A 25199-nucleotide genomic window follows, 5' to 3' on the forward strand; every position below is an offset into this window, starting at 1 on the left:
CCGTCTGCGCGACCAGGACAGAGAGTCCAGAAGTCGTTTAATGCGAGTGGCGAGATGGTTCCTTTCAAAATAATGTGGCCGTTTTACCTCTGCAATCTCGACCAGTACGAGCTCGTGCTGCAACGTTGTGGACGAGAGGTTAATCTCCTGAATCACTGGCCCCTTTCACGAGGGCAGCTCTTTCGCCGGTCTGAAATGCTTCAGGTATAGTGGGAAGCGGAAGAGACCGACGAAGCCGCGTACGTGGCCGCGGCGGTGCGGTAGGGCTGCTGGGAGGAGAGAGTCCCTCGGCGCGAGAGGCCGGCGGTCTTTTTATGTGGTATCGACGCCGTGGCGGTAGGCGCCGGCCGGCGTCCTTTGCCGGGGGCGGCGCCCGATGTCGCATTGCAGTCGCAGTCGCAGTCGCAGTCGCAGCCGGCCGCCGCTGCTCTGCCTCGCCGCGCCGTGCCGCGCCACGCCTCTCATCGCGAAAACTCGCCGCGACGGGCGCCGCGGGCGGGCGGGCGGGCGGCACGTTTCCGCGCTCGTAGCGGGACGGTGGCAGCGAAGCCCGAGACAGCAACTGCCGCCGTTTCCGCTTTGCTGGACGGGGAAAGTGAGAAACTGAGCGGCAACCGTGGCCGTCCACAGAAAATCGTCCAGCAGGGGACAGTATTACAAAATGGCCACCTTTCATATAACATATCGAATAACAAATGATTTTCGGAAGGACTGACTCAGCGTACAGGAAAGTCAAAACAACATCTACAAGTACATCTGCGTGATTACTCCGCAATTCACAATAAAATGCCTGGCAGAGGGTTCGATGCACCACCTCCAAGCTGTCTCTCTACCGTTCCACTCTCGAACGGCGCGCAGGAAAAGCGAGCACTTAATTTTTTTTGTGCGAGCCCTGTTTTCTCTTATTTTATCGAGATGATCATTCCTCCCTATGAAGGTAAGTGCCAACAGAATGTTTTCGGAATCGGAGGAGAGAACTGGTGATTGAAATTTCATGCGAACTTCCCGTTGCAACGATGATTGCCACTCCAGTTCACGTATCATGTCTGTGGCAGTATCTCCCCTAATTCGCGATAATACAAATGGAGTACCCCTTCTTTGTACTTTTTCGATGTCGTCCGTCAGTCCCACCATATGCGGATCCTATATTACACATCAATACTCCAGAATAGGGCGAACAAGCGTCGTGTCTCTTTAGTAGACCTGTTGCACATTCTAAGTGTTCTGTCAATGAATCACAGTCTTTGGTTTGCTCTACCGGCAACATTATCTATGTGACCGTTCCAGTTATGTTATTTGTAATTGTAAACCCTAAGTATTTTGTTGAATTTACAACCTTCAGATTTGTGTGACTTACCACGTAACCGAAATTTAGCGGACTTCTTTTAGTACTCATGTGAATAACTTCACTTACCTAACCCGTTTTGAAATTCGTTTTGGTTATCTGATGACTTTACTACACGTTTAATTACAGCATCATCTACAAACTATCTTAAGACGGCTACTCAGTTTGTCTCCTATGTCGTTAATATAGATAAGGAATGATAGAGGGCCTATAACACTTCCTTCGGGAACGCTGGATAGTACTTCAGTTTTACTCGATGACTTTCCGTCTATTACTACGAACTGTGACCTTTCTGTCAGGAAATCACGAATCCAGTCACACAACAGAGGTGATATTCCATAGCCACGCAATTTGGTTAGAAGCCGCTTGAGAGGTACGTTGTCGAAAGCCTTCTAGAAATTTAAAAATATGGAATCAATTTGACATCCCCTGACGATAGCACTCATTACTTCAGGAGTATAAAGAGCTATTTATGTTTCGCAAGAACGATATTTTCTGACTCCGTGATGAATATCTGTCATTAAATCGTTTTCATCGAGATACTTCATAATGTTCGAATACAGTATATGTTCCTAAACCTTACTGCAAATCGACGTTAGTGATATGGGCCTGCAATTCAGATAATTACTCTTCCTTCACTTTTTGGGAATTGGTGTGACCTGAGCAATTTTCCAGTCTTTAGGTATAGACCTCTCTGTCAGCGAGCGGTTGTATATAAATCCTAAATATGACGCTATTGTATCAGCTTATTCTGAGAGGGACCTGACCGGTAAAGAATCTGTACCGGAGGCCTTGACTTTATTAAGTGATTTAAGCTGCTTTTTTACACCTTAGGTGAAATTAAAACCGAGGGTAGTAACATTAAGAGTGCGTCGGGAATCCCACTGTTAAATGCAGATAAGAGGTCAGGTAGGTGGATAAAGTACATTGAAGGCCTCTATGAGGGGGAAGATTTGTCTGACGTACTAGAAGAAGAAACAGGAGTCGATTTAGAAGAGACAGGGAAACCAGTATTGCAATCAGGAATTAAGGGAGCTTTGGAGGACTTAAGATTAAAGAGGGCAGAAGGGGCAGATAAAACATCACCAGAATATCTAAAATCAGTGGGGGAAATCGCAGCAAAAGGATTTTTCACCATGGTGTGTATATTGTATGAGTTTGGTGGCATACCATTTGACTTTGGGAAAAATAACATCCACAAACTTCCGAAGACTGCCAGAGCTGACAAGTGCGAGAATTATCGCACAATCTCCTTAACAGCTCATGCATCCAAATTACAGATGAGAGTAATGTGCAGAAGAATGGAAAAGAAAACGGATGATCTGTTAGGTGACGATCAGTTTGGCTATAGGAAAGGTAAGATTGGACGACCAAGAACGAAGCGCTTGGATTAGAAACGGTGTAAGACAGGGATGTAGTCTGTCCCCCCTACTCTTCAATCTATACATCGAAGAAGCAATGATGGAAATAAAAGAAAGGTTCCGGAGTGGAATTCAAATTCAAGCTGAAATGATATCACTGATACGATTCGCTGATGGCACTGCTACCCTGATGAAAGTGTGGAAGAATTACATGATATGCTGAATGGAATGAAGAATTTAAGGAGTACAAGTATGGATTGAGAGTAAATCAAAGAAAAACGACGGTAATGAGAAGTAGTAGAAATGAGGATAGCGAGAAACTTAACATCAGGAATGATGGTCACGAAGTCCATGAAGTTAAGGAATTCTGCTACCTAGGCAGTACAATAACCAATGACGGACGGAGCTAGGAGGACATCAAAAGCAGACTAGTAATAGAAGAAAGGGCATCCTCGGCCAAGAGAAGTCTACTAGTATCAAATACCGGCCTTCATTTGAGGAAGAAATTTCTGAGAATGTACTTCCGGAGTACAGCTTTGTATGGCAGTAAAACATGGACAGCAGGAAAATGAGAACAGAAGAGAATCGACACATTTAATATGTGGTACTACAAATGAATGCTGAAAATTAGGTGGACTGACAATGTAAGGAATGGAGAGGTTCTACGCAGAATCGGAGAGGAAAGGAATTTTTGGAAAACACTGACAAAGAGAAGCGATAGGACAGGACATCTGTTAGATATCTGAGAATGACTTCCTTGGTACTAGAGGGACATGTAGAGATCAAAAACTGTAGAGACAGACAGAGATTGGAATACATCCAGCAAATAATTGAGGACATAGGTTGCAAGCGCTACTGTGAATTGAAGATGTTAGTGCAGGAGGGAGAATTCATGGCGGGCCGCATCAAACCCGTCAGAAGGCTGTTGATCCAAAAGAAAAAAATCGGTGGGAGCGCAAAAGGAATTCGATTGTTACAGCTATGGACTGTGCGGCTGGTCCCAGCGGAGGTTTGAGTCCTCCCTCGGGCATGGGTGTGTGTGTTTGTCCTTAGGATAATTTAGATTAAGTAGTATGTAAGCTTATGGACTGATGACCTTGGTAGTTAAGTCTCATAAGATTTCACACGATAAGAATAATATATAGGAGAATGGAAAAGAGAAGTGAGGATCTTTTAGATGACAATTAGTTCGCCTTTAGCTACCATCAAGGCACCCTGCAGTTACCAAGTGACTCCTGATCTTGGAAAGACTGAAGAAGAATCAAGACATGCGTCATATGACTTGTGGATACAGAAAAAAAGAGTGTCCGATAATAGAAAACGATGCAAGGTGTTCGAAATTGCGAAAGAAATAGGACCTAGCTGGGGAAAGACGGGTAATACACAAAATGTACAAAAATCAAATGGAAGTATAAGACTAGAAGACCAAGAACGAAGTTATCGTATCATAAACGGCCTAAGACTGGAAATAAAACAAAGGTTCAAGAGTGGGATTCAAATTCAAGGTGAATGGATAACAATGCCAAAATTCGCCAATGACACTGCTATCCTCAGTGAAAATAAAGAAAAACTGTAAAAACTGTTGAACGGAACGAGCAATCTGTGAGTACAGAACATGGACTGAGAATAACCTGAAGAAAGTCAGGGAAGTGAGAATTAGTAAAATTGAGAACTACTAGAAACTAAATATAAAAATTGATGATCATGAAGTGGGAGAAGCTTTGGAATTCTGCTACCTTGGAAGCAAAAGAACTCGTGACAGACGATGCAAGGGGACATGAAATCAGACTAGCACAGCCCAAGAGAAGTCTACTGCTATCAAACATTGGCCTTAATTTGAGGACGATGCTATCGCACGCACTCTTTACAACAGCGCTGTTCGTATTCGCGACTGCTGTTTCGATAGCGGTGATACATTAGGGTGCCTTGTCTTGTTGGTAACTCCTTCGACTACCTATCAAACATAGTAGTCGAGGGGGTGCAAATCCAGGCTATTAGGGGCTAAGAACTCCTTTGGGCAGAACATGTAAACGTTATCCGAGAGCCAGTTTTGGATTGAATTACTCTATGAATCGGTGCACCGTCCTGTTGAAAGACATTTTCTGACCCCGAGGCATAAGTTACCATCCTCGATTTCACGAAATTCGTCAAAACTTGCAGATAAACTTCTTTGGTGACAGTTTGTCCCTTTTCAAAAAAATGTGACGATATCACCCTCACAAGACACAACACCTAGGATATGAATTCTAGTCTTCTCAGAATCATTACACTTGGCCACAACATCGCGAACTGTTGATATCGCGTACCCGAAGAATCGAACTAATGGGCGAACGCCCAACGAAGACTTTCGATAATGGCCGCTCTTCAGTTCTACTCCGCACTCGCCCGTAACATCTTGGTCATATTAATGTTATGACTGTTTATTATATGCCTATGACTTCCACGAACGCGAATCAGCACCCTCGGGGGAAGGCGGGAAATTCAAACTGAAATTTGTTCAAATTTAAGCGCCGCCCCCTGTATTCTATATTGTCCGTCTTTACCTTTAGCTTACCCCTATTTCTCTCAGAATTTCGAACATCTTGCATCACTTTATATTGTCGAACGTTTTCTTCAGATCGAAAAATCCTATGAACGTATCTTTATTTTTTTTTTTCATTCTTGTTTGCATTATCTTCCGAAACGTCAGAACTTCCTCTCTGGTGTCTTTACCTTTCCTAAAGCCAAACTGAATGTCATCTAACAGATCCTCAATTCCCTTTTCAATGCTTCTGTACTTGATTGTTGTCAGCAGCATGGCTGCATGAGTTGTTAAGCTCATTGCGAAATAATGCTCCGCTTGTCGGCTTATGTTATCTTGGTAATTCTGTGGATGATGTTTTCGGAATCTATGATGGTACATCACTAGATTTGTGCATTCTACAAATCAACCTGAATAATAGTTTGGTTTCCACTTCCCCCACTGATCTTAGAAATTCCGAAGGAATGTCATCTACCCCTTCTGCCATATTTGATTTTAAGTTTTCCAAAGCTCTTCTAAATTCTGGTTCTAATACTGGATACCCCATTTCTTCCCTATAGACTCCCGTTTCTTCTTCTATCAAGTCCAGTCCTCCCTCTCATGCAGGACCTCAATAGAGTGACTTGGATTTCTGTATTTCTGAATTTCCCTGAACATTTTTGCACTTAATTCTTTCGTCGATAAACTAAGTAATTCTTGTGGTAACCATGGTTATCTTCCTTCTACAAATGTTTTTCTCCCCATCTTCTGTGACTGCTGTTTCAATTCCTCTTCTGCTGAACTGTCTACTGTGCTACTCATTATCGCAGTATCTGTATCTCTGCGAACTTCAAACAAAATCTTCATACCGTAGTACTTCTGTATTCCACTTCCTTGTGCACTGACTCTTCATCTTGTGGTCGGAGTATATCTGCGCCTGGGTACTCCTTACAGTCTGATATCTCATTGCACAATCTCCACCTGACCGTGACGTAAGGTAACTGAAGTCTTCGTGTATCTGCTGGCCTTTTCCGGGTATACCTAATCCTCTTGTAATTCCTGAATAGAGTATTCGCTGTTACCATCTGAAATTTATTGCAGAAGTCAAACTTTCCATCACTCTTTACGTAATGAATTACTTGTTTAATATACTCATTTACTTTCACTATCTCTTCGTCTTTTGCTTGCGAGCTCCGCATATATGCCTCTACTATCGTTGCCGGTGTTTGTTTGCTGTCGGTTCCAGTGAGAACAACCCTATCATTGAACTGTTCACGGTTACTCACTCTGTATTCTACCTTCCTAGGAAAAAATAGTCCTACTGCCCTACTGCCGTTATACCTGCTGCTGTTGATTTTATCTTGTATTGGGTGGACTGATAAAGTAAAGAATGTGAAGGTTCTCCGAAGAATCGGAGAAGAGAGGGACATGTGGGATAAACTGAGAAGAAAAATGGACAGGATGATTGCTCATGTACTGAGACGTCAGGGAATAACTTCCTTGGTATTAGAGAGAGCTGTGGACAGAAAAGGTGTAGGTAAAAACAGAGATTGTTATGTATCCTCTAAATAACGGAGGACATACGATGCAAGTGAGACTCTCAGATGAAGAGGGTAGTAAAAGAGAGGAATTCATGGCGGACCGCAGCAAACCAGTCAGGAAACTTATAACTTAAAGAAAAAAGGAAAGAAAAGTAATTCTAGGCCCTGACATACCCCAAGAACTGAATTTGACAGAGATTACCCGAAAACAGAGTCTGTCTGATGGTTGTCCCTGTATGTGATGTGGCGTTCGTGATGAGCATCTTTAGCTCGGTGCGGTAGCGTTACTTGTAAACCCGTTCTCTCATGGGACATGGAAACACACATGGATGAGGAGGTGGTGGCATCACGTGTGGTATTTCACGTTTCACTACACTGCGAAGAGTGGCATGAAGAATCTGGAATGTCAGATTCTACCACTGTGGAGAGCGACGTGGTTTATGAGATGAGACAACCTTTTTAAATCACAAGCAACTTACGAGTCGCCATATTGTGTGAAGTTAAACGTCGTATTTGGCGTTTTTTTCATTATAGAATACGATATTTGAATATAAGCTGTTCCAAAGCAGGAGCAAATTGACGATATCTCAAGAACGCGTCGTTTTATACACGATTTGTCGTAAGAAAATTGCAGGAAACGATATATCAGTAGTAAAGCCTTCCCATGTTTGATATTTTTACAATCAGTGTGGCAGCCATGTCGAAGCCGAGACGTATTTGATAGTTTATTAAATAGAAAGGCCAGTACAGCGACAGAGGGGCGACTGGGGTGGGGAGGTAACGACGGGGAAGGGGGGGGGGTGTGGCATCGTGGCGAGGCCTCGGGATTCGACCCTTCCTCACAGCATGAAGCTCACTGTGTCCGTCTTTTCCTGTAGTTACAAGGGAAAAAGAAGTGAAATAATTTCATGGTTGACACGAAAAAATAAAAAAAATAGCGTTGTGAGAGATGATGAGAAAGGCAGTAGCTTTCCGTTTAGCTCTTTCCAATCACTTCCTTCTCCTTTTGTTTTATAAAGGATTCTGGGTTCTACTTCCTACTTTAATAGGTCCGTTATCTGCAATATTCAATGCCATTTAGAATAAATGATGTATTTGATGCAATTCTTATTGCTTTTTGCGCTGGAATGCTTCCCCAGAGTCCATAAATCTTAACGTGAATGTTATTCTTTTTCAGAAAGCAAACATAAGTTAAAAACTACAAATTTTGGTGTTATGAAGTTTTATCTAATGTACAGGGTTAATCACGTAAGACGCAACACCTCTTTTATTTTGCGATTAGGAACATTGAAACGCGGTTTCAACAAATTTTAGAGCGACGAGGGGCAATATTTTCAGCACTTTAGATATCTCTTGAGGAGACAATTACAGTGATATAACATTTGTTAATGCTGACGTTGAAATTTCTCGTAAAAGGTTCGAGGAATTTCCTAGAGTATGAGAACGGAATTTGCAAGCGTCTGTGACCAGGCTGCCTAGTTGTAGTTGTATACCATAAGATAGGCCTTAGCTACGAGACTAAAGATTTATTTCCCCTTAGACAAACTTAACACCCATATGCAGGTTCACCTCTACGACTGTTGTATGTGGAAATACGACACAGGTTAGAATCTAGCGCATCACAAAGGGATTAAGAAAACTGTTTCACATTTGTGTATCCTCCCAGATTTACGTGAGCTAAAACGGAGTATTCAGCAGCTCATTCTTCAAAAATAAAGGGGCCTTATACTGCGCAAAAAGCAACTACTTTATTAAATATCTAAATGTTAGAAGGAAGATTTGACCAGTCTTTTCCTGTCCGTGGCAGTTTCCTCCTTAGAGGTAAAATACGTGCTGTCTCTCCTATACTGCTCTAAATTATATCACATGGGATATTAAAAATTTTATAAAATATGATTTAGTCATCACTTATAACCCGCAAAATGTATGTTCTTCGTTTCATGCAGTATATAAACGCGTAATGACACTGTCATTACCTATGTACAATACACGAAGTCGACTTATTTGACGGTTTAGGCTCGCAGACTGCTTCGAAGACTTCTTAAGTCCTTGATGACGGGTGTTCAATTGAGACATGGATAACATCAGGAGTGCCCCAGGGAAGTGTGATAGGACCGTTGGTATTTTCAATATACAGAAATGATCTGGCAGACAGGGTAGGCAGCAATCAGCGATTGTTCGCTAATGATGCTGTGGTGTACAGGAAAGCGTAGAACAGAGGTCACTGTCGGTTGATACAAGATGACCTAGACAAAATTACTAGTTGGTGTGATGGATGGCAGCTGGCTCTTAAAGGAGAAAAATAATAGTTAATGCAGATGAGTAGGAAAAACAATCCTGTAATGTTCTGATACGACATTAGCAATGTACTGCTTGAAACAGTCACGTCATTTAAATATCGGGGCGAAAACTTGCGATACGATATGAAATGGTACGAGCATGTGAGGATTGGGGTAGGAGAGGAGAATGGTTGACTTCGGTTCATTGGGAGAATTTTAGGGAAGTGTGGTTCACCTCTAAAGATGAAGGAATATGGGATTTATGACCTACTTTTCAGTTCTACTTGAGTGTTTGGGACACGCACCAGGTCGGACTGAAAGAAGAAAAATGGTTCAAATGGCTCTGAGCACTATGGGACTTAACATCTGAGGTCATCAGTACCCTAGACGTAGAACTACTTAAACCTAACTAACCTAAGGGCATCACACACATCCATGCCCGAGGCAGGATTCGAACCTGCGACCGTAACAGCAGCGCGGTTCCGGACTTAAGCGCTTAGAACCGCTCGGCCACGTAGGCCGGTGACTGAAAGAAGACATCGAAGCAATTCATAGGCTATCTGCTATATTTGTTACCGGTAGATTTGATAAGAATCAAGTGGGAATCCCTGGAGGGGGGAAATTCATTTCGAAGAAAACTACTGACAAAGTTTACAGAAAAGGTATTTGAAGCAGACTGCAGAACGATCCTACTGTCACCAAAATGCATTTCGAATAGGGATCACGAAGATAAGATATGAGAAAGTGGGGATCATACGGAGGAGTATATACAGTCGTTTTTCCCACGCTCTGTCTGTGAGTGGAACAGGAAAGGAAGCAACTAGTTGTGGTACAGGGTACCCCCTTTCCGCACCGTATGGTGGCTTGCGGACTAAGAATGGAGATGTTCATGTAGTGTATATTGCAATGCAATTACGTGTACAATTAAAGCAATAATTTGGTCACCATCCTAATCACATAACAAATTTTGTCTTAAAAAATACTTTATCCTTTATTTGAGCATGTGTTCCAACTGTTCACCGTGGAATGAAAGATATACCAATAATCGCCGTTCGAAAGAACGATAAACAGATGCCATTACAGTGGATGATACGGTAGAGCATGCACTGGCGATTCGACAACATATATCGTCTAGCGTAGTTGGGGCTTCGTCTTAGACTGCATCTTTGAGTGCTCCACAAGGGAAGAAAACAAGACGAGTCAAATCGGGGGATCTCGTAGCCCATCTGACAACAGAATTTCGTCCTATCCAACGTCGAGGAAAGTTCTAATTCAGTATTTGCGTTGCAGCGTGAGCTGGACAACCGTCCTGTTGTAGCCACTTACAGCGTAGAATATCCATTGCTACCTCTTCTAAAAGAACCATGTTTCTCAGAAAGCGTGCGTACGATGGTAAATTCAAGAGCCTGTGATGAAGTTAAGTCCAACAGTGTAATTTCCCATGATGCCGTACCACACGTTTACGCTCCACTGTGGATTTTCGGCTGGCCACTAGTACTTGTTATGCAAATATACATTATCGTGGTCAGCAAACGTGCCTCCATTGGTAAAGAGCGCACGTTGGAGAAACGTGGGGTCGTCTCTCAGTTGCTGAATGGCAAACGGACAAAATTCTGTACGACATTCGACATCACGGTCGACGAGTGACTGATGCAGTGACAGATGATAGGGATGGAAATTCTGACGATGTATGCGGATGACACTCGTTTGGCTGATTCCACATTCTTTGGCAAACATCTCGTACCACTGTGCGGATTCATTAGCGTCGTAGCCAGAACAGCTTCATCGTGTACTCTGTCAGTTGCAGTTTTCTTCCTTTTTCTATTTTTGCCGTTCAAGTAGCCTGTCTCAATAATTCGTGCAATGGTCTGGCTCATCTGACACTGGCGACACTGATAGATAGCCCTATACAGCTATACTGTTTTTACGGCATTTCTTTTACATCCACCATACAAAAGCATTTTATCCAACTTCTCATTGGTCCGCACACAACGAATGTTTTGAAGCAGAAATGAACAGCCTGCAGTGCAGACAAGTAAATAGTCAGATATGTTGGCACTCTGCCGGCCGGAGTGGCCGAGCGGTTCTAGGCGCTACAGTCTGGAACTGATCGACAGCTACCAAACGCTATATCACTGTAATTGTCTTCTCAAGAGCTATCGAATGCAGATACAAAACGTATACGGTTCCATTCCAAAAGATGTACTTGATTCAGTCCCTCTGTTGATAACAGCACTAAAACATTAACCAAACAAAAGATACTTGACCCTCGACGCTGTATATTGGTTTTATGGACCGCCTCACTTTTGTATCTTATCTTTCCGGGAAATATCTTTTCTAATTATTATGAGTTTAGAGAGATTCTCCTCTTCCATTAGAAGAAAATTACCGAACGATTCACGATCTTGAAATGAATGTGATGAAGTACGTTACTTCAGCGTGTTGGTATCGAATGCAACATTGACAATGTCAATATCACACACGTGCAATTTGACACTAAAACTACACTTTAACTTTATGGAATGAAGATTCAGTTCCGTTAGCGAAGAACTTCTTCCAGTATGTATCTCAGGTCGTTCTACTGCATTACGTAGTTTCACCTTTCAGTAGTTCGCTCTTAAATTCCTCAACAAATCATCTTTGCGATTTTACGTTGTACTTCGACAATCGATAACAGAGTTAACGCAGCTACACTGACGGAAAAAGATCGCAAAACCAGAAGATAATTAATGTATAGTAATGAAATTTTGGAAATACATTTGTCTTGGCATCATATATAAGTGATTAACACTGCAAGCTCACTGTTTAACGTAATTGCGAAATGAGCCATTTCCAATCGGCAATGTTGGTTTTTAATAATCGGTGTTAGTATCAGAATGTTGAATGCAACCATGCAAACGTGCATGTATTGTGTTGTTTGTATTGATGCCGGATGCTAGGTTTTAGGATGGAGTTCCACGACTTTTACACTTAGTCGGTTAGTACAGGTACGGTTAATACTGTTTGTGGATGATGCTGGAGCTAACGTCCGATGACGTCCCATACGTGCTCGTTTGGAGAAAGGTATGTTGGTGATTGAGCAGGCGAAAGCAATATGCCGACACACAGTAGAGCATGTTCTTTTACAAAAGACTTACGCGGGTGAGCGTTATCCCATTGGTAAACACCACCTCAAATTCTGTTTATGAACGGCAGCACAACAGGTGGAATTACCAGACTGACGTACAAACTTGCGGTCAGGATGCGTGGGATAACTACGAGAGTGCCCCTGCTGTCATAGGAAATTCCGTCACAGACCGTAAGGTCCAGTGTGACTACGACGCAGACAGGTTGGGTGCAGGCCCTTAGCTGGCCTCCTAAGCAATACACGGCCATCACTGTCACCGAAACAGAACCAGCTTTCATCAGAAAACACAACTGATCTCCATCCTGCCCTCCAATGAGCTCTCGCTACACATCACTGAAGTTGCAAACAGTGGTTGTTCGGAGTCAGTGGAATGCACGCTACAGGGCGTCTGGCTCGAAGCTGTCCGCAAAGTAGCCGATGTGTAACAGTTTGTTGTGTCACTGTAGTGCCAACTGCTGCCCAGATTACTGCTGCAGATGCAGGCGATGTGCCAGGGCCACACGATGGCCCTTCCTCTCGCCAGTGCCACGTGGGCCTGCGGAATCCAGGCTTCCTGCGACCGTACATTCTCGTGAGTACTGATGCCAGCAGTCATGTACAGTGGCTACATTCCTGCCAAGTCTTTGCAATATCGCAGGACGAACCTGCAGCTTCTTGTTGCACGACCTCGTTCAAACTCATTGAAGTGCTGATAATGGTGTTATCGTCACCTAAAGACATTCTTGACTAAAAACATGTCACAACGTCTAATCTCAAAGGTAACTTAAGCCCACGACCGTTACAGCGTATTTTACAGGAAACTTGATATGTGAGACCTGAGTTTCTCCTGACGTATACAACTTTCAAATAACTTCCGGGAATCCAGCCAGGTAACACTTTCAGCGACCGCCGATATTTCGGCGAGAGGGCCTTTTTCAAGGCGGGGTGTTCTCCCGCCGAAATATCGGCGGTCGCTGAAAATGTTACCTGGCTGAATTTCCGGCAGTTATTTGAAACCTGATATGCATCCTCATAATGGCGTCACTAGCGCCACTGTTACGCGATTAGCGCGAAATTTTGTTAGACATCATCTATTAGATGTAGAAACACGCCCAAGAACTCCCGTTTATGTCGCACACCTCCTTCTTGGTGTTGCGATATTTTTCCGTCAGTGTATTTAATGAATGCGCGGCCATTTTCGTACAGAAACTGTGTGACCTGTTCGCCATATGCAACGAAGAATTGCGGCTGGAGTGTGATGCGGGTCTCCAGTCATGTTGTGGAGCACGTTCCATGTAGCAGGTCGTTTCAGAGCGCACAGCAAGCACGACAGACGGCAAGTCCGGCGGGCTTCACGATGAGAAACACGTCCCGTGTGAGGCTGGTTCAAACGGTTGCTGTGAAGAGGAACCGGTGCGGCAATGGTGGACAGGCTGTTGCAAGCCTACGACTAGGAAGATACTGGCCTTACTTGTGCACGTTGTTGCGTGGCGTTTGTGCCAGAATCCCGATTTGCACCCAACGCAGTATTAATTGTAATTATCTACGATGTTTTTGAGTGTTATATGTGTACAGCTGAACCTCCAGCAGGAGGGGGGCCGTAATGGAGAGTGGGGGATCCAAGGAAAATAAAATACAAGCCGTATATTTCTTCTGTTACCTAATGTGGTTTAATCTAGATTGTGTCTGAGTGTATTTCATTTCCCAAATTGTAGATTTTATTCTGGTATCGTTTTGTAACGCTTATGGTTAGGCTTGATTAAGGAAATTTGATCATATCTCACAGGCGCTGTGTCTGGTTTGGTTGCGGCTGTTCCTAGCTCGTTAGCTACTGGGCTTGTGTTTATCTTATTATTGTGGGTGTTGGCCTTTTTTCTTGAACGGCCAAATTGTAAGAAGTGGTATCTTAAAATAAGTTTTATCCGGATGCTTGCTGCATTTAAATGATTAGTTATCCTGGACCGCTATAGCTTTAAGGGAATGTGACATGAAAACTTTATGTATCGTATTTTAAGAAATATATCGTAGCGATTTGTAGCGCGATCGTATAACTGATTTTATATTTATTTGGTTGCTTTGAGGTTTTAGATTGTAACTGGTTCTCCTCGTGAAAGTAATCTAACAATGCGTAATTTGTTTTGCTGATATACTAGTTGAACTATGATATGAGTGAGTATTTTTAAGGCATAGTCTCCCATGTATAATAATTATTTCATGGAGTATGGTTTGTTAATGTGAATGTCTCACTTCGACTGGGACTAGGCTATAGTATTCATATTTGGGTGGAGCTGGAAGGAAGTTAACAGCTACACGTGCATGTTAGTTCAATGAGAATTGTAACCGCCTGCCTTCGCCAGTGCTAATATTGTTGGTTTTTCAGATGACCAGATTCATTTTCTAATGTATCTTGAATAGAGTGGACAGTATCAAACTTAAGTATTGACGTTTTGTATCCTGTGGACGCATCTCCCTCCAAGCAGCTGCCAGTGGTAATCATTTTATTATTGTAATTCTGTAAATTCTTTTGCTCTATTCTGTGGCACATAATGTTTGTTTCCTAAACTTCTTGTTAAGAAAATGTATTTGTTTAGTTTACAAAGGGTTCAAATGGCTCTGAGCACTATGGGACTCAACTTATAAGGTCATCAGTCCCCTAGAACTTAGAACTACTTAAACCTAACTAAACTAACAGCACAGACATCCATGCCCGAGGCAGGATTGGAACCTGCGACCGTAGCGGTTCCAGACTGTAGCGCCTAGAACCGCTCGGCCACTCCGGCCGGCTTTAATTAACAGATTTTGTGACCTGTCTTTCTACTCCCTAATAAACCACACGTGGCTCCACATATCCTGTGGAATACTGAGGAAAGGTCTTATCCAGCAAATGTCTGTCACTATGTGTTCTTTGGAAGTACTAATCAATAAACCTCCCCAATTTTTAATGAAATCTAATTCCAACATGAGTTATGGGGTGTTAAATATTTGTACCAAAGAAGAAGAAACATAAAAGCTATACCTAAAATATTGGAAAGACCTGCAGGAAATTAGCTTTGTCACCTTCTGTTAGTAAACATTTGCTCTCAGGAGGAAGACATTTCCCAAAGGACTAGGGTCCGCAACCATCTTTAGACCATCCATACAACTCTACGTCTGCAGCCACTTCGGTGTCAGGGGGTTTCACGACTTTCACTAAATGCCTCTCCAAACACAGACAAACATTCTCTCTTACCAGCTGCATCTGTGATAAACGTTTCACCCACTATTTTTCTCGGCACAGTGGTACCCAGAATGCCACCAGTTACTGTAGTAGTGTTTGAAACTGTGTAAATAGCAGGTACTTCATCTGCATCAAAGTATTCTCCAATTTCTGAATATTCTGTGTGTTCTTCTGCAACCTCTTACCACCAGGTGTCTACCACGGAACTATACCACCTTTATGAAGTAATTCTTATAGATGTAAAAGAAATATTCACATTCACGAATATCAGTATGATCCAGCTAACTAAAAATCAATAAAAAATCAGTAAATATTGTGCCTATTACATTCAAAGCTGTGCATAAACAGTCAGTTATATTTCCTTACATTTCGTAAGATGTGACGTGTTTTAATGTTTAATTCTCAAGTGGTTGCTAATACAATGACGTTTTGTAGATACTTGATAACGTTCGAAGACCGAAATTGTACGATCGTACAAGCAATAAACGAAAAATGACAGTGGCAGGAGGCATTAAATAAGTTAAACAATTCAGTGCAGCCGCTAACTCAGTCTCAATGAAGATCATGGACTTGTGACGACTGTACAGGTTTTCTGCGGAATTGGCGATGAGTAGAATACGTGTAAAACTCCAGCTAGAAGAAGAAAGACTAGGTGATAGTAAATACGCTACTACATCAGAAAATAACCTATATTTAAAGACTGGAGTTCTCGAGGGCAAAAGAGAACGGAGATTAGAGAATACAGAGTAAATTATAATTGATGGAGGTGTTATTCTTCAATACGTAGTAAATCGTATCGGACTGCATTATACGAATCAGAAACCTAACGACCTGGAAGAAAATGAAAGATGTGGCCACTATGTTGTATCTAACCAGAGGCTACCAGTTTGATAACTATTCAGTGGCTGGGAGAGAGAGCACAACCTAAATCAACATGCCCACAACTACAATTTCATTATGGCAAACCTGTGGCAAAAATCATCATTTTCAGCAAAATATGCATTGAAACTTTAGACCATTGCGCTTCGAATAGAAAAGTGATTCACACTAATCACCTATGATAGCATGAAAAGTTATTCGAAATGATCACTCACCATAACTACTAGGCATTTTTCACAGTACCAATACCATGGAATAGTTGAAAGTCCACAAAGAGAAAGTAATCACAGATGACATGCGACAGACTGATCGTTCGGATTATGAATAGTGCTGCCCTTATAAATGAATACCAAGACGACCACAATGAATTAAAAGTGGTGTTGTCGAGAGTAATCAAAAATATACCGATGTCGGAAACCGAAATTTGTGAAAATTAATCTTAACCATTCGTAATTACTTAACACCTACCGCCTGTATTTGTTTGGGTCATATTCTAATATCTATTTCGCTAAAATGAATAAACATTGAGCATTTTTTACACGGAATGATTTATTCGAATTAGTTCACACTACCGTTTATTAGAATACTTACTATTGGCCCCTAAAAACCCGCCATTTCGTGTTTTACCTACCAAAACTAAACGAAAGAAAGTGAGTGAGTCGGGCTGTTGTTCTCTTTCCTTTCCTACGTGTCCACAGTGGCCTCTGTTTCTCTAAGACGTCAAGTCATCAGTTATGATATATGTTCCTTCCGGAATTAAAGCGCAGATGGAACAACACAGCATGTCATGGCAGATCGGAACATCTCTGGTGTGTTTTACCACGTCGGCTGAAAAAGGTCTTTTTCTCCCTATGAAGGAACGGCTGTAGCGGTGGCGGCCGCGTCTGGAGGGGAACAGCGAGGCAGAAAGAAAGAGAGAAAGAAAGAAAGAAAGAAAGAACGGAGAAGTCGGATTTTCCCCCCTCAGGCCATTTCGGAGGAACAGTTGGGGCGAAACGATGAGATGGGTCTATCTCCCAATAAACAGACGGTTCGAGTAAAAAGGGCATCGCGGCCAACCCAGAGGATATCTCATGACGTACGGCCGGGACTCGGTCGGGACCTTTGCGACAAATAGCCCCCACGGAGTTAGTTTCGACGCTTACTCCCCTGACCAAGAGGCACAAGTGTCGGCCGCACTGTCAGGAAAAGTGAGAGCAACGAGGGTGGGGGTGGGGGGCGGGGGCGGAGGCTGAAGCGGAGGCTTGGGGTGCCGGCAGACTCAAACAGACGAGAGGACAAAAACAGATCTCACAGCGGGGAGATATGCTGCGGAGGCACTCTCGCTATTTTCATCCATTCTATTTTATCTTCGCCGCGGGAATACCGAATTGAAATCGCGCAGGGTCTCGAGAGGGGAGTGACGGCTGCAAGGTGGTGGGGCGAGGGTGGCTGGGGGAGGAGGGGGAGGGGTGCCGGAGCGCCTAAAGTGGCGGCAAATTCGGCGGAACCAGTATCACGGCCGCCCCACTGACTCGCCTCGACGGCGCTCGGCTTTAATTTCCGCGTGCAAATCTGCCGGCGCCCGCCCCGCTTTTGTGTGCCGACGCGGCGGCGCTGACCACAGCCCCGCTCGCGATTCGAGAGTTCTCGACAAAGAGGCTCGCCGAGTGCTCCGACTGCTGCTGCTGTTAGCGCCAGCTGACGAATTAATCTTTGGCCGCGGACGCGTAGGTGAGTGTCTGCAGGCCCCCCAACTGCCACGGCACCTTCCTCTGATCTGGACGAGAGATTCGGAACACAATTTGGTCGCGAACAGAGGGGGAGAGAGGAACGAACAGTTGCAGGACTGGCTTGCTGCTCGTGTTCTTGCCAAAGTGCCGCGTCTCATACAGGTTATGAACATCAGAACTGTGATGCATTGTGGAGGAATTAGAGATAAATTAGGTGAAATCCTTTAAATTCAATTTTGGGAGAAAGGACTGAGAAGGTAAATTTCCCGAATTAATTGACCATGCGGATAAACTGATTTCAAAATATATTTAGGTTTCGTAAGTGTTTAGGGGCAGAAGGTTAGCTTGAAATGTTATAAATACGAATTATTTTTAATGGTTGATGTGACCGTTCGAAGTGTTTTGTCCGAATACAGGAGTATTTTACAAGACGACTACATTGCAATCTGATTTTCCTAATTTTCAATTCGTTTCGGCGTACTAGGGAACACGAGGCTCGTCTTAACTATCGACTAGGGTCTTCTGCTTTTTATTGGCCCAGTATGCCTTCATCTTCTGGCTGTGGGCCTGCTTCCTCTCGTCTGTCCACTTAGTTCTGGTGATGGCTGTACATTTCTTGCTTGTGAGAGACAGTGGGAAGTCTCGCTGCCGAATGGCCCTTCGGTATTGAATTCGGTTCTCAGTTGTCTTTAATGGGATCTGCAGTTCATCTAAGTCTGATTTAACAGAGGTGATCCACTTGGCTTTGGACGCCTTTCCCCTACATGTCACTGTGAGGATCCTGTCGGTGAGCCTGGAGTGATTCAGGCGGGTCATGTGCCCGTAGAAGGTCAGTCGTCTTTTCCTCGTACATGTGACTATGTGTCCCTGATGTTCGTAGAGCTCGTTATTCAAATGGCTCTGAGCACTATAGGACTTAACTGCTGAGTTCATCAGTCCCCTATAACTTAGAACTACTTAAACCGAACTAACCTAAGGACGTCACACACATCCATGCCCGAGGCAGGATTCGGACCTGCGACCGTAGTGGTCGCGCGGTTCCGGACTGTAGCGCCTAGAACCGCTCGGCTACCCCGGCCGGCAGCTCGTTACTGTGCCTGGTTCTGTAGGTACCGTCTTCCTCTCTTATGAGTCTTAGTGTTCTCCTCAGGATATTCCTCTCTAAGTTCTAATATCCTGAGTGGGTCATTTCGAACCACCAAGAGGCACTCAGATGCGTAGAGTGCAGAAGGTTGTTTTTCTAATGTGTTTTATTCCTAGTAAATGAAATTCAGAGCTCAAATATCAATATCAGAAAGCAATTCGATGCAACTCCCAAAAGCACTCCGGCAAATGGACTTCGAAGTTCTCCAAACTCCCTTATTACCGTAAGATAAGGTAGAATTTCTCCAAGATATATTGTCTCTATAAGCTGAATATATAAATGAATTCCACATGTATATGACATGCGGATTACTTAAAATCATCAAGTACTCAGAATACAGAAGGAAGTATGAAAACATGCTTAAAAGTGTTTTTGAAAACGCGGGCATAGCATGACAATAGAAATAACTGAAGGAAACAGAGATTACGTGAGAAGCTCTTTCGCATTTCTGAATTCTGTTCCTTAATTTACAACTAAAACTAATCAAAGTAACACTTCAACATAGCAAAGTAAATATGTTCTGGAAGAAGAAGCTGAAGTCAGTTATTCATCAGTTCTTCGCTTCGATTCTCGTCCTATGCAAATTTTTAAATTAAGATGCATTTTCTACGGGCGCCTTTGAGAAGTGTAGAATACATAAAGATGGAAATAATCAGTAGCTCTCGAGACTGGTAATCGCTAGATCACTGGTTGGTTTTTCATTTCGGTGATTTCTTTCGATTCACGCCGGCCTCGGTGGCCGAGAAGTTCTAGACGCTTCAGTCCGGAACCGTGATACTGCTACGGTCGCAGGTTCGAATCCCGCCTCGGGCTTGGATGTGTGTGATGTCCTTAGGTTAGTTAAGTTTAAGTAGTATTAAGTTCTGATGACCTCTGATGTCAAGTCCCATAGTGCTGAGAGCCATTTGAACCATTTCGATTCACTTCGAATAACTCTGTCATTTACGTAAATACAAAATTTATCAAATATATACTAATTAAGACGTATCTAAGAGTCATTTTTATTTCTGATCATATATTACACATGAAATTCCAATTTCACTGCATACATGATTTTTTTTATTACCGACTTTTAGTTCATAAGGACTGTTTGAATTGAAAAAAAACATTGCCAATTAATTTTCTTCGTCTGGCTATTTTACACTCCCGAGAAATGGACATTTGTATAAAATTTACAATGGCCCAGAATCCCACAAGTCTTCTCTCATGGTGGGTGAGTATTTTATCACTCAGTCAAGATGCTAGTCGAAAGAATGACCTTAACCTAAGGTATGAAAAACGCTCTAAAACTTTGAAGTTGATTTTATCAATAATTTTTTCGAGTAAAACAAATAGAAGAAGTAAACGTGATTCCGATGGCTGTGTGGTCTCCTTGTTAGCTAAAATTCTTATTTATAGGTCCTAAATGTCTGTTTCAGTAGCAGAGTGAGAAATGCCCTCATTTATTCTCTGAAGTCTTTTGCTATGATCTTTGCTTTCATAAGCCTCGTCACATTTTTCCGTGTCTTGAGCTGTCAGCTACAGACTCTGTTGCTTTGCATTTCTATTATTGTAAGAATGTTAAGATGTGTTTTTTTTCTAAGCAAATAATTGCTAAGATCGACCTCAGAGTTTTCAAGAAAAAAAAAATGGCTCTGAGCACTATGGGACTTAACATCTGTGGTCATCAGTCCCCTAGAACTTAGAACTACTTAAACCTACCTAACCTAAGGACATCACACACATCCATTCCCGAGGCAGGATTCGAACCTGGGACCGTAGCAGTCGCGCGGTTCCGGACTGAGCGCCTAGAACCGCTAGACCACCGCGGCCGGCTTTTCAAGAAAAGATCGGGAGGACCCGGAAGGAAGATAATCGTGTGTACAAACATTATAAGTAAACAAGAAGTTGATAATCATTTATGTAGTGATAGTTGTGTAAATTTTAGGTTAACTGGTATTGCCCCTTCTGTGAGAAAAGCAACGAATGGAAGTACTTCTACACACAACTATTCAAGGAAGAAACTGTTTTTCAGACTTTATACATATAGTGATGATGCAGAACATTCTGAAACCCGTAAAAGGAATATTATGTTGGATATTAACGTACTTTCAGGAAATGTAAGTCCATTTTATCGATGAGTTCATAGCAAAAATGTGTTCAAGACGCTGTAAGTGTAATAAAACTTTAGTTTTATTTTCCATAAATTTTTTTCTAACGTAACATATTTTTTCTCAGAAAGCATTTATCAAAGAGCAATGGGATTCTAAGATTCTATTGTGTTAGGAAGTATGGATGAAGTAACATTTCTTTTTAGCTTTCTAGGTCTATGACCTTATTAATTCAAAAATTTCCCCAATGATGGGTCATAATTAAATCATTTCGCAAAGTTATAATTTCAGTATATTATTTTTAAAAAGTATCAGCTTATTAGAAAATAGTGCAAAAGTATGAGAAAAAAATTAAGTTTTAACACTTGTTGAGAGGAAGTACATCGAAAACGGTTGACCCTAATTTTCCACGTAATGTCTTTCCATTTCCATGGTCTTGCTATAGCAGGACACAAGGGCGTGTATGCCCTGTCCGATGCTATTTCTTCAGTGCTTGAATTTTCTCTTTGTGTTTCTAGAAATGTCTCCCTCGAATGCTAGCCTTTAAATAGCTCAAACAAGTGGAAATGCAAGGGAGCTTTGTTCAGAACTGTAGGGTGGATTCAGCAACATTGTCCTACACTGTTTCATCATCAGCAATCTGCAATGTGTCAGGTGTGACAGCCGTGTATGGTCTTCCCGGTAGCTGCTAATCATGGGGCTCCGCCGAGTTACTTGCTGATGGCCTCGCTCCTTGTGCCAAGCGATCAACTGTACACATGTCGACTGCAGATTCTCCATAGACTCTCTGTGAATATTGCCCATAGCTTCTCTCTCTTCAGTGGGAAATCACTGACGACACGCTGCTTCCAACATGCAGCTCTTACAGACGGCATTTAGAAATACTGCTGCAGCTACGCTATCTGTCGAAGGAAACGGAAATTTTGCGCCTGCACAAGAGACTTCAAATAATTAATACCTATTGTTACGTATTCGCCACATTGTTGTCCGCTGGGACAGAAAATGTGGGGCACTACTTTCTGGGCGACCCTCGTGTATCCACTAACTCATTACAGTTATTGCTTAACAAGAGTGATAGGGCACAAATCGCAGAATATCTGAGTGACCACCATCAAACGTTCATTTCTGAGGAAGAGGATGTGGAACAAAAATGGAAAAAATTCAGAAACATCGTCCAGTACGCCTTAGATAAGTTCGTACCGACTAAGGTCCAAAGCGAGGGGAAAGATCCACCGTGGTATAACAATCATGTACGAAAGGTACTACGGAAACAAAGAAAGCTTCATCATAGGTTTAAGAGTAGTCGAATCATAGCTGATAAGGAAAAGCTGAACGAAGCGAAAAAGAGCGTAAAGAGAGCAATGAGAGAAGCATTCAACGAATTCGAACGTAAAAAATTGGCAAACAATCTAAACAAGAACCCTAAAAAGTTTTGGTCATATGTAAAATCGGTAAGCGGATCTAAATCCCCTATTCAGTCACTCGTTGACCACGATGGCACCGAAACAGAGGACGACCGAAGAAAGGCAGAAATACTGAATTCAGTGTTCCGAAACTGTTTCACTGCGGAAAATCGTAACACGGTCCCTGACTTCAGCCGTCGCACGGACGCCAAAATGGAAAATATTGAAATAAACGATATCGGAATTGAAAAACAACTGCTATCACTTAGTAGTGGAAAAGCATCCGGACCAGACGAGATACCCTTAAGATTCTACAGTGATTATGCCAAAGAACTTGCCCCCTTTCTATCAGCAATTTATCGTAGATCGCTGGAAGAACGTAAAGTACCTAGCGACTGGAAGAAAGCGCAGGTCGTTCCCATTTTCAAGAAGGGTCATAAATCAGATGCGAATAATTATAGGCCTATTTCGCTTACGTCAATCTGTTGTAGAATAATGGAACATGTTTTGTGTTCTCATATTATGACGTTCTTAGATAATACAAATCTCCTTCAACATAACCAACATGGATTCCGCAAACAGAGATCATGTGAAACTCAGCTCGCCCTATTTGCCCAAGAAATTCACAGTGCCGTAGACACCGGCGAGCAGATTGATGCCGTATTCCTGGACTTCAGGAAGGCATTTGATACGGTTCCGCACTTACGTTTAGTGAAAAAAATACGAGCTTACGGAATATCGGACCAGGTTTGTGATTGGATTCAGGATTTCCTAGAAGAAAGAACACAACATGTCATTCTTAACGGTTCAAAATCTGCAGATGTAGAGGTAATTTCGGGAGTACCGCAAGGAAGCGTGATGGGACCTTTATTGTTTACAATATACATAAATGACTTAGTTGACAACATCGGTAGCTCCGTGAGGCTATTTGCAGATGACACGGTTGTCTACAAGAAAGTAGCAACATCAGAAGACTCGTACGTACTCCAGGAAGACCTGCAGAGGATTAATGCATGGTGCGACAGCTGGCAGCTTTCCCTAAACGTAGATAAATGTAATATAATGCGCATACATAGGGGCAGAAATCCATTCCAGTACGATTATGCCATAGGTGGTAAATCATTGGAAGCGGTAACGACCGTAAAATACTTAAGAGTTACTATCCGGAGCGATCTGAAGTGGAATGATCACATAAAACAAATAGTGGGAAAAGCAGGCGCCAGGTTGAGATTCATAGGAAGAATTCTAAGAAAATGTGACTCATCGACGAAAGAAGTAGCTTACAAAACGCTTGTTCGTCCGATTCTTGAGTATTGCTCATCAGTATGGGACCCTTACCAGGTTGGATTAATAGAAGAGATAGACATGATCCAGCGAAAAGCAGCGCGATTCGTCATGGGGACATTTAGTCAGCGCGAGAGCGTTACGGAAATGCTGAACAAGCTCCAGTGGCGGACACTTCAAGAAAGGCGTTACGCAATAGGGAGAGGTTTATTATCGAAATTACGAGAGAGCACATTCCGGGAAGAGATGGGCAACATATTACTACCGCCCAAATATATCTCGCGTAATGATCACAACGAAAAGATCCGAGAAATTAGAGCAAATACGGAGACTTACAAGCAGTCGTTCTTCCCACGCACAATTCGTGAATGGAACAGGGAAGGGGGGATCAGATAGTGGTACAATAAGTACCCTCCGCCACACACCGTAAGGTGGCTCGCGGAGTATAAATGTAGATGTAGATGTAGAAGGATAAAATTTGACGATGTTCACTCTGCTCCTGAGAATTTTAGGGAGATATTTCCAACATGTTCAACACTGGTTTTATACCACATAGTATAAAAAATCTACATCTATACTCGGAAAGGTACCTTACGGCCTGTTGTGGTACCACTACTATTTTACCAATTTCCTGTTCCATTCAAGATTGGTGCTTTGGAAGGACAACTTTCCATAAACTTACGTGTAAATTCTAATTTCTCTAATTTTTTTCGTCTCGTCATTTCTCGACACATTTGTGGGAAGAAGCAACAAATTTCCCAACTCGTCTTCTAACTAAAGTACTCCGAATGTCAATAGTAAACTTCTCGGTGAATCACAACGCCTCTCTTGTAGCGTGTGTCAGTGGAGATTTTTGGGAATCTCTGGACATTATCACGCTTATAAACAATCCCATGACGAAACGTACCGCTCTTCTTCGATTCCTGTATCTCTCTTCTGTTAATCCAACTTGGGAAGTGTCCCAGACTAATAAACAATATTCAAAAGCCGAATGAGAAATCTTTCTTGTTATATTAGTGTACAGACCTTTCAGATCGTAAGATTGGGCAGAAGTGATGCTTATGAAGTTTGTAATATTATTACAACTGTCACAAATGAAAATTATTGTATCTCTTAATCTTTTAGCCACAAAAAATGTCATCGACATTCTCATTCAGCAAAGTTTCATACCCAGAGCGTCTTTTTAGTTGCATTGGAATGCTTTTTGAATTACGCATGATGTATGGTACGTAAGGCAGGAGAGATTATTTCTCTTCTTCGCGCTTACTGGTCTTCAGGTCTGACACACTACTGGCCATTAAAATTGCTACACCAAGAAGAAATGCAGATGATACACGG

At 42.5% G+C, this 25199-nt stretch overlaps 1 protein-coding gene across 1 annotated transcript in view; it reads right to left on the reverse strand.

Annotated features, from left to right (window-relative positions):
- Nucleotides 1-25199, reverse strand: part of LOC124805709 (leucine-rich repeat-containing protein 24-like) — a 677046-nt gene that overhangs the window by 511050 nt on the left and 140797 nt on the right. The gene's annotated exons all lie outside the window — the stretch shown is intronic.

This window comes from Schistocerca piceifrons, chromosome 7 (assembly GCF_021461385.2).
Source record: "Schistocerca piceifrons isolate TAMUIC-IGC-003096 chromosome 7, iqSchPice1.1, whole genome shotgun sequence".
Taxonomy (NCBI): domain Eukaryota; kingdom Metazoa; phylum Arthropoda; class Insecta; order Orthoptera; family Acrididae; genus Schistocerca; species Schistocerca piceifrons.